The following is a 14,610-nucleotide window of genomic DNA, read 5'->3' as shown; positions in this document are numbered from 1 at the left end:
ATGGCTTTAGAAGCTTCTGTTTCGGTTAATGACATAATTTGAGTCAATTGGAGGTGTACCTGTGCATGTATTTCAATGCCTACCTTCAAACTCAGTGCCTCTTTGCTTGTCATCATGGGAAATCAGCCAAGACCTCAGAAAAAAATGGTGCACCTCCACAAGTCTGGTTCATCCTTGGGAGCAATTTCCAAACACCTGAAGGTACCACGTTCATCTGTACAAACAATAGTACGCAAGTATAAACCCCATGGGACCACGCACCCGTCATACCACTCAGGAAGGAGACGCGTTCTGTCTCCTAGAGATGAACGTACTTTGGTGCGAAAAGTGTAAATCAATCCCAGAACAACAGCAAAGGCTCTTGTGAAGATGCTGGAGGAAACCGGTACAAAAGTATCTATATCCACAGTAAAATGAGTCCTATATCAACATAACCTGAAAGGCTGCTCAGCAAGGAAGAAGCCACTGCTCCAAAATCGCCAGAAAAAGCCAGACTACGGTTTGCAACTGCACATGGGGACAAAGATCGTACTTTTTGGATAAATGTCCTCTGGTCTGATGAAACAAAAAGGGAACTGTTTGGCCATAATGACCATCATTATGTTTGTAGGAAAAAGGGGGAGGATTGCAAGCCGAAGAACACCATCCCAACCGTGAAGCACAGGGGTTTCAGCATCATGTTGGGGGGGGGGGGGGGCTTTGCTGCAGGAGGGACTGGTGCACTTCACAGAATAGATGGCATCATGAGAATGGAAAATTATATGGATATATTGAAGCAACATCTCAAGACATCAGTCAGGAAGTTAAAGCTTGGTCCCAAGTGGGTCTTCCAAATGGACAATGACCCCAAGCATACTTGCTTAATGGCTTAAGGACAACAAAGTCAAGGTATTGGAGTGGCCATCGCAAAGCCCCGACCTCAATCCTATAGAAAATGTGTGGACAGAACTGAAAAAGCGTGTGCGAGCAAGGAGGCCTACAAACTTGACTAAGTTACACCAGCTCTGTCAGGAGGAATGGGCCAAAATTCACCCAACTTATTGTGGGAAGCTTTGTGGAAGGCTACCCGAAACGTTTGACCCAAGTTAAACAATTTAAAGGCAATGCTACCAATACTAATTGACTGTATGTAAACTTCTGACTCACTGGGAAAGTGATGAAATAAGTAAAAGCTGAAATAAATCATTCTCCCTACTATTATTCTGACATTTCACATTCTTAAAATAAAGTGGTGATCCTAATTTACCAAAGACGGGGAATTTTCATTAGGATTAAATGTCAGTAATGGGGAAAAACTGAGTTTAAATGTATTTGGCTAAGGTGTATGTAATCTTCCGACTTCAACTGTATGCCTTCAAACTACTGTAAAACCTCTTATGTACAGTGCATTCGGAAAGTAATCAATCTTTTGGGGCGACAGGTAGCCTGGTGGTTAGAGCGTTGGACTAGTAACCGGAAGGTTGCAAGATCGAATCCCTGAGCTGACAAGGTAAAAATCAGAAGTTCTGCCCCTGAACAAGGCAGTTAACCCACTGTTCCTAGGATGTAATTGAAAATAAGAATTTGTTCTTAACTGACTTGCCTTGTTAAATAAAGGTACAAAATGAAAAAATCTACACACAATATTCCATAATGACAAAGCGAAAACAGGTTTAGACTTTTCTGAAAATGTATTAAAAAACAGAAATACCTTATTTACATAAGTGTTCAGACCCTTTGCTATGAGACGCGAAATTGAGCTCAGGTGAATGCTGTTTCCATTTATCATCCTTGAGATGTTTCTACTACTTGATTTGAGTCCACCTGTGGTAAATTAAATTGATTGGACATGATTTGGTAAGGCACACCTATCTATATAACGTCCCACAGTGCATGTCTCTACGGCCGAAGAAATTGTCCGTAGAGCTCCGAGACAGGAATGTGTCGAGGAACAGATCTGGAGAAAGGCACCAAAAAATGTCTACAGCATTGAAGAACACAGTGGCCTCCATCATTCTTAAATGGAAGAAGTTTGGAACTGCCAAGACTCTTCCCAGAGCTGCCCGCCCGGCCAAACTGAGCAGTCGGGTGAGAAGGGCCTTGGTCTGACAGAACTCCAGAGTTCCTCTTTGGGGATGGAACCTTCAAGAAAGACAACCATCTCTGCAGCACTCCACAAATCAGGCCTTTATGGTATAGTGGCCAGATGGAAGCCACTCCTCAGTAAAAGGCACATGACAGCCCGCTTGGAGTTTGCCAAAAGGCACCTAAAGACTCTTAGACCATGACAAACAAGATGATCTGGTCTGATGAAACCAAGTTTGAGCTCTTTGCCCTGAAAGTCAAGCATCACTTCTGGAGGAAACCTGGCACCATGCCTACGGTGAAGCATGGTGGTGCCAGCATCATGCCCAAGGGATATTTATTAGAGGCAGGGACTGGAAGACTTGTCAGGATCGAGGGAAAGATGAATGGAGAGAAGTACAGAGAGATCCTTGATGAAAACCTGCTCCAGAGCGCTGAGAACCTCAGACTGGGGCAAAGGTTCACCTTCCAACAGGACAATAACCTTAAGCACAAAGCCACAACAACGAAGGAGTGGCTTTGGGCTAGTCTCTGAATGTCCTTGAGTGGCCCAGCCAGAGCACGGACTTGAAAATTGCTGGAGAGACCTGCAAATAGCTGTGCAGCGACGCTCCCCATCCAACCTGACAGCTTGAGAGGATCTGCAGAGAAGAATGGGAGAAGCTCCCCAAATATAGGCATGCCAAACTTGTAGCGTCATACCCAAGAAGACTCGAAGCTGTAATCGCTGCCAAAGGTGCTTCAACAAAGCACTGAGTAAAGGGTCTGAATACTTATGGAAATTAGATATTTCAGTTTTTTTAATACATTTGCTTTGTCATTATGGGGTTTTTAGATTGATATGGGAAAAAAACTATTTAATCAATTTTATATTAAGGCTAAAACGTAACAAAATGTGGAAAAAGTCAAGGGGCCTGAAGACAAAGTACTGAGTAAATGGTCTGAATACTTATATAAATGTGATATCAGTGTTTTATTATTATTATTATTAAGTACATTCGCAAACATTTATAAAAACAAGTTTTTGCTTTGTAATTATGGGGTATTGTGAAGTCATTATGGGGTATTGTGATGTCATTATGGGGTATTGTGATGTCATTATGGGTATTGTGTGTAGATTGATGAGGGGAAAAAACAATTGAATCAATTTTAGAATAAGGCTGTAATGTAAGAAAATGTGGAAAATGCACTGTATGCCCTTACCTAAATAAATATTTGAGGGGCTTTGTGTAATGCCCTTAAACAATTCCCTTAGGTAATTATTCCTTAAGGTAAACCCTTAAGGAAAACACTTAAGATGTTTTCTGTGACAAGACCCAAAGCTTTTAGAGGACACCAGGGGTCCTAAATAGCACCCTATTCCCAATTTAGTGCACTACTTTTAACCAGAGCCCATAGTATTGCACTAAATAGGGAATAGGGAGTTATTTGGGATGAAGAGCACAGAAGAGCATAAAAAAAAAAAAATGTTTTACCCCTTTTTCTCCCCAATTTCGTGGTATCCAATTGTTTTAGTAGCTACGATCTTGTCTCATCGCTACAACTCCCGTACGGGCTCGGGAGAGACAAAGGTTGAAAGTCATGCGTCCTCCGATACACAACCCAACCAAGCCTCACTGTTAACGCTTATCCAACACTGAAGCCGGAGGAAACACCGTGCACCGGCAACCTTGGTTAGCGCGCACTGCGCCCGGCACGCCACAGGAGTCGCTGGTGCGCGATGAGACAAGGATTTCCCTACCGGCCAAACCCTCCCTAACCTGGACGACGCTAGGCCAATTGTGCGTCGCCCCACGGACCTCCCGGTCGCGGCCGGTTACGACAGAGCCTGGGCCCTTAACCACTGCACCACCCGGGAGGCCCGAAGAGCATTTTTTTGAAAGTATTTTTTTAAATTCACCTTTATTTAACCAGGCCAGTTGAGAACACCTTTATTTAAATAGGGTGCCACTCAGCCACTCCTTCCTTCAGTCTATCTCACGTTCCAGCCCTTTAGCAACAGTGTAGTCTGGAGGAAGAGTTCATTAAGGATGGACTGACTGCTCCAACAATGTGCTTTATGAGAAACATTTGGAGACACACACATACATACCCACACACACACAGACAAATACACACACACTCTCTCTCTCTGTGTCTCTCTCAAACACATACACAAACACTGCTAGATAGCTAGAATGCGAGGAGCCCACAATGTTGCAACAGTCATCATAACAGCATTAGCCTAGCGGTGGAGGGCCTGGTTCTAATTTCCCCTTCACAAACACACAGCCGCTAGTCAGTCAGTCTAATAGCAGCCAGTCTGTGGTTAGCCCTGCTCTGGAGCGGGGAAGCTGTCGTATTAGCCGACGTGATGCCGAGGCTTCTGTCTCCAACGGCGACGTGTGTCATAAACTAGTCCTATCTGTCAAGTGCAATAGTTCTTCAGCAGACCCTGATAGCAGACATAATCATATATGGACTGGTCCCAGATCTTGATTGTGCTTTAGACAACCCCTCTGGCTGGACTGCGATAGCTAATGCACATACTGATCTGGGATCAGGCTATTACTCTGGGTCTACGTCCCAAATGGCACCCTATTACCTACATTGCACTTCTTTCGACAAGAGTCATATGGGCCCTGGTCAAAAGTAGTGCACTATGTCGGGAATAGGGTGCAATTTGGGACGAATCTTGGATCATCTGTGTTCATTCCTCCTGAGCAGCCTATAGCCTCCAGGCTGTCCTGAGTGTAGTGGAGGGCTCTAAGAAGATTTATATGGCTCATTAAAAGTTTCATATTGTTATTTCACATGGAGCTGAAGTAGCCATAGTCTACTGTATGAAGACATCAGTCTGTCTGAGAATGTACTAAACAATCTGCTGGTGCTAATGTTATTATACCGCTATGAGTAAAACCTGAAATAGTAGTGTTGAGTTTATTGCCACTGTCACCTTCGCTTGCTCTTCGGCAGTTCTTAGGAAGGAGCATGTTTGTAAAACACGAATTAATATACTATGCGGGTGAAACTGTATGAATGGGTGGATGTATGAATTGATTAATTGACTTTTGTAACCCTGTGTGCCCAAGGTCCCCACAGCCAGTGTGACTATCGAGGGAGCCTGCGCCCTGAACAGGGTATGTTGGGGGTCGGGGGGCAAGGAGGTAGCCGTGGGTGACTCGGAGGGCCGTCTGTGGATCTACCATGCAGGAGAGGTATGATATGAACAAATGGCACCCTACATAGTGCACTACTTTTGACCTGGGCCCATAGGGTGCATTGTGTATGGAATAGGATGCCATTTTACTGAGTAACAAGAACAGTCTGTAGAGTCTTAAGTCATAAAGATCCAATGCAGCCATTTTTATCTCAATATCATTTCTGGGAAACAATAAAGTACCTTACTGTTTTTTAAATTTGATTAAAATGGTCAAAAATATCTTCTTCGCTAAGAGCTCAAGCAAGATTTTTACTAGGTGGTCCGAGTTAGGGCCTAATTGGACGAGCATAATGGGAGGGATATGTAACCTGGAAACTAAATGTTATTGGCAGAGAGGTTTGAAACTCTTTGTTATTGGTCTATTAACTTATACCGCCTGGTGATGTTGCCAGGCAGGTCAAAACTCCATCCCACCAAAAGAGACAAACATTTCAGGCTCTTTTCAATCAGCTCTAAAACAGCCTTATCATCATTTTCTCAACTCCACAGTATTATTCCTACCTCATTGTGTGCATATAAAACACAGGAGATAATGTTTGACTGCACTGGTCCTTTAAGTATACAACCCATTCTTCTGGAACATGTCCTCTCAGCTCCATGTAAGGGCCTAGTAGGTTCATCTCTTTTACTGTGTGTTTATTCACCCGTCAGGCAGCATTGTCATGAATGTTTGTATTTGAATTTCTCTTCTATTCTTCCTGTATCCTTCGTTCTTTTAAAACGGCATCCACATTACGTTTACCTCTACCGCAAAGTCTTTTTGGGCTCTGGTTTGTGCTTTGTGTGTGTGCGGTGTCTTCTAAATGTAGTCCTCTGTAATGTGGTAATTGGAGAGAGGCTGGGTTTAACGTGTAGTTTCTCAATGATCTGTCCCAAATGGCATCCTATTCCCTATTTAGTGCACTGGTTTGACCAGGGCTCTGTTCATGTTCTTAACTGACTTGCCTAGTTACTATATAGGGCACTACGTTTGACCAGGGCCCACTGTACGCTCAATCCCTTTCCTTCTCCAGTCCCCTGTCCCTGTTAGAGACTGGGATTAAGGGTGTGTGTCTGTCCATCAGACCTGGGTTCAAATAGCATTGGATATCTTTAGCTAGTTGTGCTTGAGTGATACAATGGAACCAATGGTATAGTCCCAAAAGGGCAAACCCCAAGGCCCAAATGTCACAGCTACTATCACGGAGCTGGATCGGGGGTAGGGGTTAAACATGGGAGAGAGGAATGGTGGAGAAAGGGAGAGGTAAAGACAGAAACGCACACAGAAAAAGAGAGAGAATATCAATCATGGACCAGATATATAATTAGAGAGGAGGGTCTGTGGACATGGTATCCGTGGAAATGCCAAAAAGAGAGGGAGCGGTCACCCCTTTCATCTCACTTTTGACCTGAGCCATGAAAGGGTGACCTCTGTGCCCCCCAGCGCCCCTACTCGCCCCTCAGTAACTCAATGTAGACAGAGGGCAGTAGCCTCTGGGGAAGAGGGGCAGTGTTTTAGTTACTCCACCTTAGGAAGGTTTAGTTTGTTGTGACAGGACAGTACTGGAGGGAGCCCTCCTACCTGGGAGAGACTAAGGCTGGGATTCAATCTGATGCATGTTATAGAGCAGTGACCTCATTTCATTTACGCTTGACATGACATGTGCAGCGGTTACTGTGAATGTGATGTACACAAACGTTGTGGAAAAGGCCTTTAAAAGGTGCATTGTTCGGCTGTCTAGTGTGCTGTTCAATAAAGCACCTTGAATTAAATCCTGGCCTAAGGGGACTTTTGTGACCAGCATCCCATTGACAGACGAACTAGCCAAAATCTAAAACCTAACCTTACCATAACCTTAACCCCCTAACCTAACCTAATTTAAACCAATTCGGAAATTCAGCATTGGTTTTCTGATCAGACCCTCCTACCTATGGGTGAGGTACCTAGATGTCAATCACTGCTACGTGGTGATTGTAGACTTGCCAAAGAAGTCGAGGCAAAGACCAAGGACTGGGCTAGAAAGGCAACATACTGGCACCATGAGGTTACTGATGGTGTAACCCCAACAATACATGCCAGAAATAACTCTTAAATATCTCTTCAGTTGTGATCAATCACTATAGCTGCAACCCAAATGGCACCCTACAATCTATGTTGTGCATAGGCTGCCATTTTGGATGGACTCTGGTAAAAAGTAGTAGACTATAGGGAATAGGGTGCCATTTGGGACGTATACATGATGACATGATGGATAGAAGCCAACAAGGGTCAAGTGAGATGATCAAATTGCTGCTCAGATCTAAAAGGTGTATTTTTATCTTGGGACCGAAGAAGACAAAGAAGAGTGGTCTGTGGACAGCTGTGAGCTGGTGGGACAGAGTTGGAGTGGAGGAGAGCCTTATGGGGTGGTTGGAGGAGCGTTAGAGGATGGTTGTGAGAGCATTTGAGTACTGGTGTCACCGCTTTTGAGTGGGGAGGAGAGGGGAGTGTTAGGGGATGGTTGTGGGAACGTTGAGGGGGCGTTTGGTGGAGGGGATGGTTGTGGGAGCCTTTGAGCATTGCTGTCACAAGGTTTCAGTGGGTAGGAGAAGGGAGCGTTATGATGATGGTTGTGGAAGTGTTGATGGTGCGTTTGGTGGGAGTGGGTGAGGAGATGTCACCGGGCTGATTTAGGGAGATCTTGTGGGGAAGGGAACGCCCACACAAAGAGGTGGCTGCTGGGAATGCTGGTGTTGGGCTGTGTGGTTTGGCTCCAGTCCAACAGGAAAGGCCCTGGGGACACACTTTAACACACACGCAAAGACGGATACAAATACACACAAACAAGCACAAGCACAAGCACACACACACACACACACACACACACACACACACACACACACACACACACACACACACACACACACACACACACACACGCGCGCAATACTGTGACAAAGATTGAGACATGTCTTTCTCTCTCCATATCACACACACACATTCAGAAACCTCTGTGTCATTATTGAGGTTCCACAGATCCAGCCGACCAATCCCGTCCACAGCGGCAAACAGAGCCAGGTGCACAGAGGACCCCATGACATCATAGACGTAGTCAGCGTTGTCCTCAAAGGAGTAGAGGGGTTTATTGTGCTGAAACACACAGAGAGAGATGGGAGCATGAGTCAGACAGGGAAGTAGAGAGTGAGATGATTTAGTCACATGCACAGGGTCCCAGATGTAGTTGCAGTGAAATACTTAAGGTGTGAACGAAACAAATTTTAAAAAGCTGCAGAGAGAGAGAGAGAGCGAGAGCACGCGAGAGAGGTGGGATGCAGTGAGAGCGAGAGGGGCAGAGAGAGAGAGAGAGAGACGCAGTGAGAGAGAGGGAGATGCAGAGAGAGAGAGAGAGAGAGGGGGGATGCAGTGAGAGCGAGAGGGTCAGAGAGAGAGAATGAGAGAGAGGGGGGCAGAGAGGGAGAGGAGCAGAGAGAGAGAGGGAGAGAGAGGGAGAGGAGCAGAGAGAGAGAGACGCAGTGAGAGAGAGGGAGATGCAGAGAGAGAGAGAGAGAGAGGGGGGATGCAGAGAGAGAGAGAGAGGGGGGGGGGTGCAGTGAGAGAGAGGGGGGGGTGCAGTGAGAGAGAGATCAATCCAGGACTAAATATTAGCAACACAGGTAGCTTTCACATGGCTGTGAACGAGCTGAGAGACAAAGCAAGAAGAGCATTCTATGTCATTATAAGCAACATTAAAATGGAAATTACAATCTGGCACAAAATGGCAGCGAAGTATGGGGTCCCCTCTCTAATAATGAATTTACCAAATGGGACAAACATCCAATCAAAATACTGCATGCAGAGCAGAATTGGGCCAATAGCCCCCCCTTATTGGAATAGAACAAATAAGCAACCCTGAAACATATCATCACACAGCCCTACAATGTCAAGAGATGAAACAAGAGAGGAGTCCCCTCAGCCGGTTCTGATGCTCAGATCACTAACCCAAACCAACTCCATAGAGCCTCAGGAGAGCACTCAGAAAATATGACCAAATTACCACAAAGCAAAATTAAAATAAATCACCTATTGGAAAGACACCACAAAAAATGTACGTCAACTTCAATGCTTTTTGTCTCTAAACAAACAGTACATAGTGGCAGACTATCTGACCACTGTGACTGATAGAAAACTGAGGAAAACACTGACTAAGTACAGACTCAATGAGCACAGTCTGGCTATAGAGACTGGTCATCACAGACAAACCTGGCTGTCCAGAGAGGACAGGGTGTGCTCACTCTGCTCCAGGGGAGAGGTAGAGACAGAGCTGCATTTCCTATTACACTGTGACAAATACTCAGACCTAAGATTATATTTCTTTCCCAAAATGATCATTCAGTACGAATAATTTGAAACTATAAAAGACAAAATGTGCAGTTTTGGCAGCCTGTCCCTCGCTATGTGTCTTCCTGCCACAACCTGAGGGACGACCAGTGCAGTAATGTCAATAATATTTCCCCATTTAATTTTGGTTTTCATACCATGTCATGTGTCTTCTCAGTCAGGTTGAGACTGGTCTACTACTACTGCTTTAATGTATTATTATTCTCATTAATATTGTTGTTGTAAATGTTAATACCATTTCTACTACTACTCCTACTATATTATTGATGCCTTATTGCTGTTGGTCCCACCATTGTTGTTAAATGTGTACATGGATAATGTAAGTAATATAATGTGCCATGTCAATAAAGTATAATGAATTAAGAGAGAGAGAGAGAGAAGAGAGAGAGATGGAGTGTGTGAGAGAGAAAGAGAGGGAGGATGCAGTGAGAGAGAGAGAGAGAGAGAGGGGGGGAGAGAGAGAGGGGGAGAGAGAGAGAGAACCTAGAGAGAGAGATAAGAGAGAGAGAGAGAGAGAGAGAGGGGGAGAGAGAGAGGGAGAGAGAGAGGGGGCGAGAGAGAGAGAGAGAGAGGGGGAGAGAGAGAGAGAGAGAGAGAGAGAGAGAGAGAGAGAGAGAGAGAGAGAGAGAGAGAGAGAGCAGACTGAGTGGCGCTACTGCAGCCTTGGGGTTTGTCTGGGAAAGGCCTAATTAAAAAGCTTTGCACATTCACAGTGTCATAAAAAACAGAAGACATGAAAGTCTTCGTCTCCAAAGGTGTACTGTAACCTTAGTGGAACATCTGTCTGAGGGGAAGAATCAAAGAACAGACAGAGTGAAAGAGTGGGAAGAGAGAGAGAGAGAGCAAGAGAGACAGAAAGGGAGAGAGAAAATCCCCCATCTTCCCCTCCTCCCACGTCTGTCAGAGAGAATTCCAGAGGTTTGCTAAATGCATTCTGGACAGGTAGGGGAGTGGGAGTCAGGTAGACTAGGTTATGACATAAAGACAGAAAGCCTGGGAGGAATGTACTCTGTCTATACTCTCTCCTCTCCCTCCCTCCCTCTCCCTTCACCACTCCTCCCTCCTCTCTTCCCTCCTCTCCCCTCTCTTCCTCTCTCCGCTCTCCCAGCCCAGCCAGGCGACAGCAATTATGAGAGCCTGTGAGAACCACAGGGAGGGACAGGAATGCACACACACCTGACGAGACACACACACACACGCACACACGCACACACACCTGACCAGAGAAAAACACACACCAGACCAGAGACACACACACACCTGACCAGAGACACACACGCACAGCTGACCAGAGACACACACACACGCCTAACCAGAGACACACACACACGCCTAACCAGAGACACACACACACACACACACACACACACACACACACACACACACACACACACACACACACACACACACACACACACACACACACACACCTAACCAGAGATACACACACACCTGACCAGAGACACACACACACCTAACCAGACACACACATAAACACACAAACCTGACCAAAGACACACACACCTAACCAGAGAGACACACACACACACCTGACCAGAGACACACACAACTGATCAGAGAAACACACACACACACACATGACCAGAGACACACACACCTGACCAGAGACACACACACACACACACCTGACCAGAGACACACACACACACACCCCTGATCAGAGAAACACAAACACACACACCTGACCAGAGACACACACACTCACCTAACCAGAGACACACACAAACACATTCAAACAACCACACACCTAACCAGAGACACAGACACACACACACACATACCTAACCAGAGAGACACACACACACACCTGACCAGAGACACACACACACCTAACCAGAAACACACACACGCAACTAACTTGAGAAACACACACACACCTAACCAGAGACACACACACACACACACACACTCCTAACCAGAGAAACACACATACACCTAACCAGAGACACACACACACCTGACCAGTGAAACACACACCTGACCAGTGAAACACACAACTAACCAGTGACACACACACACACACCTAACCAGACACACACAAACACACACAAACACACACACCTGACGAGAGACACACACACCTAACCAGAGACACACACACACACCTGACCAGGGAAACACACACACACACATGACCAGAGACACACACACACACATCTGACCAGAGACAGACACACACACACACCTGACCAGAGAAACACACACAAAGACACACACATTTGACCAGAGGCACACACACACCTGACCAGAGACACACACACACACACACCCCTGACCAGAGACAAACACACACCTGACCAGAGACACACACACACACACACACCTGACCAGAGACACACACACACACACACACACACACACAACTAACCAGAGACACACACAAACACATACAAACACACACAAACCAACAACAAAAAAACACACAGACACACACCTAACCAGAGAGACACACACACCTGAGCAGTGAAACACACACCTAACCAGTGACACACACACACACACACACACCTAAGCAGACACACACACACACACACACACCTCACCAGAGACACACACACCTAACCTGAGACACACACACACACCTAACCAGAGACACACACACACACACATATACCTAACCAGAGAGACACACACACACACACACCTAACCAGAAACACACACACACCTGACCAGAGACACACACACATCAATCAATCAATCAAATTTATTTATATAGCCCTTCGTACATCAGCTGATATCTCAAAGTGCTGTACAGAAACCCAGCCTAAAACCCCCAAACAGCAAGCAATGCAGGTGTAGAAGCACATACACACACAGCTGACCAGAGACACACACACCTAACCAGTGACACACACACACACACACACACACACACCTCACCAGAGACACACACACCTAACCTGAGACACACACACACACCTAACCAGAGATACACACACACACAAACACACCAAACTAGAAAACACACACACCTGACCAGAGACACACATACACATTCACACACACACATACACACACACACACACACACACCTGACCAGAGACACACACACACACACCTGACCAGAGACACACACACCTAAACAGTGACACACACACACACACACCTAACCAGAGACACACACACACCTAACCAGACACACACACACCTCACCAGAGACACAGACACCGAACCAGAGACCTGACCAGAGACACACACACAAACCTGACCAGAGACACACACACAAACCTGACCAGAGAAACACACACACGCACACTTGACCAGAGGCACACACACACCTGACATGAGACACACACACACACAAACACACACACACCTGACCAGAGACACACACACACCTGACCAGAGACACACACACACCTGACCAGAGACACACATACACACACACACACAAACACACACACACCTGACCAGAGACACACACACACACACCTGACCAGAGGCACACACACACCTGACCAGAGACACACACACACAAAAACACACTTGACCAGAGACACACACACACACCTGACCAGAGACACACACACACACCTGACCAGAGACACACACATACCTGACCAGAGACACACACACACCTAACCAGAAACACACACACGCAACTAACTTGAGAAACACACACACACCTAACCAGAGACACACACACACACACACACACACACACACACACACTCCTAACCAGAGAAACACACACACACCTAACCAGAGACACACACACACCTGACCAGTGAAACACACACCTGACCAGTGAAACACACAACTAACCAGTGACACACACACACACCTAACCAGACACACACAAACACACACAAACACACACACCTGACGAGAGACACACACACCTAACCAGAGGACACACACACACACCTGACCAGGGAAACACACACACACACATGACCAGAGACACACACACACACATCTGACCAGAGACAGACACACACACACACCTGACCAAAGAAACACACACAAAGACACACACATTTGACCAGAGGCACACACACACCTGACCAGAGACACACACACACACACCCCTGACCAGAGACAAACACACACCTGACCAGAGACACACACACACACACACACACCTGACCAGAGACACACACACACACACACACAACTAACCAGAGACACACACAAACCAACAAAAAAAAACACACAGATACACACCTGACCAGAGACACACACACACACCTGACCAGAGACACACACACACCTGACCAGAGACACACACACACATACACACACACACAAACACCTGACCAGAGACACACACACACACACCTGACCAGAGGCACACACACACCTGACCAGAGACACACACACACAAAAACACACTTGACCAGAGACACACACACACACACCTGACCAGAGACACATCACACACACCTGACCAGAGACACACACATACCTGACCAGAGACACACACACACCTAACCAGAAACACACACACGCAACTAACTTGAGAAACACACACACACCTAACCAGAGACACACACACACACACACACACACTCCTAACCAGAGAAACACACACACACCCTAACCAGAGACACACACACACCTGACCAGTGAAACACACACCTGACCAGTGAAACACACAACTAACCAGTGACACACACACACACACCTAACCAGACACACACAAACACACACAAACACACACACCTGACGAGAGACACACACACCCTAACCAGAGACACACACACACACCTGACCAGGGAAACACACACACACACATGACCAGAGACACACACACACACATCTGACCAGAGACAGACATACACACACACACCTGACCAGAGAAACACACACAAAGACACACACATTTGACCAGAGGCACCACACACCCCTGACCAGAGACAACACACACCTGACCAGAGACACACACACACACACACACCTGACCAGAGACACACACACACACACACACACACACACACACACACACACACAACTAACCAGAGA

The sequence above is a fragment of the Oncorhynchus kisutch genome, linkage group LG17, assembly GCF_002021735.2.
Source record: "Oncorhynchus kisutch isolate 150728-3 linkage group LG17, Okis_V2, whole genome shotgun sequence".
Classification (NCBI taxonomy): Eukaryota; Metazoa; Chordata; class Actinopteri; order Salmoniformes; family Salmonidae; genus Oncorhynchus; species Oncorhynchus kisutch.
Note: the sequence above shows the minus strand (reverse complement) of the source record.